The following is a 2,728-nucleotide window of genomic DNA, read 5'->3' on the forward strand; positions in this document are numbered from 1 at the left end:
TGTGATACTTTTTACTGGTTCATCAATGCAGCAAAAAAACGCTATTTCCGTGATAGCACAATAAAGAAAAATACAATTCACACATTTGCATAATTATGAAAAAAGGCTTAAAAAACACTGTCTACTACCAACGAGGCTGGGTACATGGCAGTTATGAATGGTTCGGTAACACTTTAGAATAACGTCCTATTCACAGCTTTATAAACACTTTATTGACATTTAATAACAATTAACATTTAACAAAGCATTTACAAATGTTTGCAAATGAGTATAATAACCAAACTATGACTGCACAGTGGAGTGGGAATCAACTTCTACTGAGTGAGTTTTATGTGGTTTCATGCCCTCTTGTCTTTGGAGGAGAAACTTCCAGGACTGCTGCAACTGCGCTGTTGTGTTAGCATAGTATTTCTTGCCCATTTATAAACATTTGTTGATAATTAGTTAATTATCTATAAAGTGTTTATAAAGCTGTGAATAGGACGTTATACTAAAGTGTTACCAATGGTTCTTTGGAAAAATCTGGTAAGCACTGAGTACACAGGTCTAAAAGAGGGAAAAGAAGAAAGGACCTCCCCATACAAAAAAGGAGAAATATAAGAAACTTACTGAGCGACTCATATATGGACTGTAAATAGTCTTGTATGGCACATTCTATAAAAGTGGCCCATTTATTTTCTTCTATATGAGTAACGCACATATACACATCCCACCTACAATTCATATATTGCAACATATAAACATTGTAGATGAAATGTCTACTGTTTGTGTGCATACTCCAATGGCACTTACAAGATTTCTTTTTCCATGTATGACAAAGGGGTACACGTGCACATTCCATCTACGATTGATATATGTATTATTATTATATGTATATTACTGTATAAACATCGTAGATAAAACATGTACAGTGTTGACTGATATGGTCAATTTAATACTTTTTCCTTATTGTATGAGTAAAAGCACATATGCACATTCCGTCTACTATTCTTAAATTGCAATATATTAACATTGTAAATGAAATGTGTTTCTGTGCTTACTCATATGGCACATACTGTACTATACAAGTGGCCCATGTTCTCATTTGGGATAGCCATCCAATTTTAATTTTACACCTCAGAATCCTTTCAAAGTCTTGTAGAGCCTTTAAATCACTTTGTAAGTTTTATACATTTATTTTTTCGTATGGGGGAGTACATCAATAAATAAATAAATAAACATCGGGAACCATCTGCTGTTCACTGGAAGACTCACTCGACACACACAAATATCACAACCTTTCCAAATGTTGCTACATGAACGCCGTTATGATAAACTACGCAACGTTGCATAAAAGAGGTCTATGTAAACTTGGTCCATAGTGCTGCTAATGTCTACTGGCTCTCCGACTCCCTTCATGTTTCACAGTCAAGTATCACCATGCACACCCTTCAAAGTTTAAACGGTCAAGGCGGCAGTTCAAGAGGAGGCAACGATGATACGCACACCAATGAGCTCTCGGTGGCACATTATATGAAAGTGTGACATTTTTTTAGCCTGGCAAACCAGAAAACATGGGCCATCATGGTCAATGGAATTAGCTTGACTCTCCCTATTTGGCTCTGCGTGCACCTAAAAGTCATACTTCAATAATATGTACTAACGGGAGCTGGGCGGTATGTGGATCATTATTGCCTCTGTACTCCATCTACTTCCTGGTCACACTCCAGAGGAGCTAGAGCACGCACAGGAACACAGGAAGTTACATCACAGGAAGTAAAGCCATGTCCTCTCCAGTCTGCCTGACCACCTTAATCATCTTCCTCCAGCTGCAGATGTTCTTGTGGACATGGGTGGGTTACTCCCCTACACAGTACATTTTACAGTGTTAATTCAACACCAACGAGAGCTGAATTTAACACTCTACTAGTTAGTCTTACTATGTAAATGTTGAAGTAACACAAAAAATTTTTTCCACTGTGTACAACCAGTGATGGGCTACCACCTTTGACTCCAGAAGCTACCATCCACCACCACACACCATATCTTGGTCCATCTTGTCACAGTTAATTCTATGGAACTCTTCTTATAACTGTCTGAGCACCGTCGATGAACTTGTAAGCCAGGTACTCTGCTCGAATGAACGGTTCCCCAAAGAACATCCTATTTGGAACCTTTACGTTCTCGGAAGAACCAATATGTGAGAAAAAACAGGGATTTTTTTCTGAAATGGTCCTCAGAGGATCCCTTCTGTTGCCACCTTGGAAGAAGGAACTTTAACGTTCTTCAGAGAATTCTTATGGTTACTCAGTGACCTTTTAGGTTCCCAGCTTGAAGGTTCTTTGAGGAACCTTTTTTGAGGGACCTTCACATTTTTAACAGTGTAGAAGATCGAGTTTAGTATGGCATTCACCTCCATCACCACCACACAGGTAGAAGAAGGTGGTTTACAACATGTGGTACTATACAGAAGCCTCTGGAGAGGATGTTCTTCAGAAAATTATTATGGTTCCTCAGTGACCTTTTAGGTTCCCAACTTGAAGGTTCTTTGAGGAACCTTTTTTGAGAAGTACGTGTAGGTGGTTTACAACATGTGGATACTGTATAGGAGCCCCTGGAGGGGAGTCCGGGTGGCCCATCACTGCCTACTGTAGTGTACGGTACGGTGCGTCGTGTCTCTCAGGTTTCTCAGGCAGTTTAGGTGTAAAAAGGTCCGGTTTTGGTCACCACAGGGATGAATCGTGTCTTC

The 2,728-nt window shown here is 39.4% G+C and overlaps 1 protein-coding gene across 2 annotated transcripts in view; it reads right to left on the reverse strand.

Annotated features, from left to right (window-relative positions):
• golga7ba (golgin A7 family, member Ba) overlaps positions 1-2,728 on the reverse strand; it is a 14,486-nt gene continuing 11,758 nt past the window's right edge. For both annotated transcript variants that reach the window (XM_063223538.1, XM_063223458.1), the window contains exon 6: positions 1-2,728. This exon is cut by the window's right edge and continues 715 nt beyond it. The gene's annotated coding sequence lies outside the window, so the exon portion shown is untranslated.

This window comes from Engraulis encrasicolus, chromosome 1 (genome assembly GCF_034702125.1).
Source record: "Engraulis encrasicolus isolate BLACKSEA-1 chromosome 1, IST_EnEncr_1.0, whole genome shotgun sequence".
In the NCBI taxonomy this organism is placed as follows: Eukaryota; Metazoa; Chordata; class Actinopteri; order Clupeiformes; family Engraulidae; genus Engraulis; species Engraulis encrasicolus.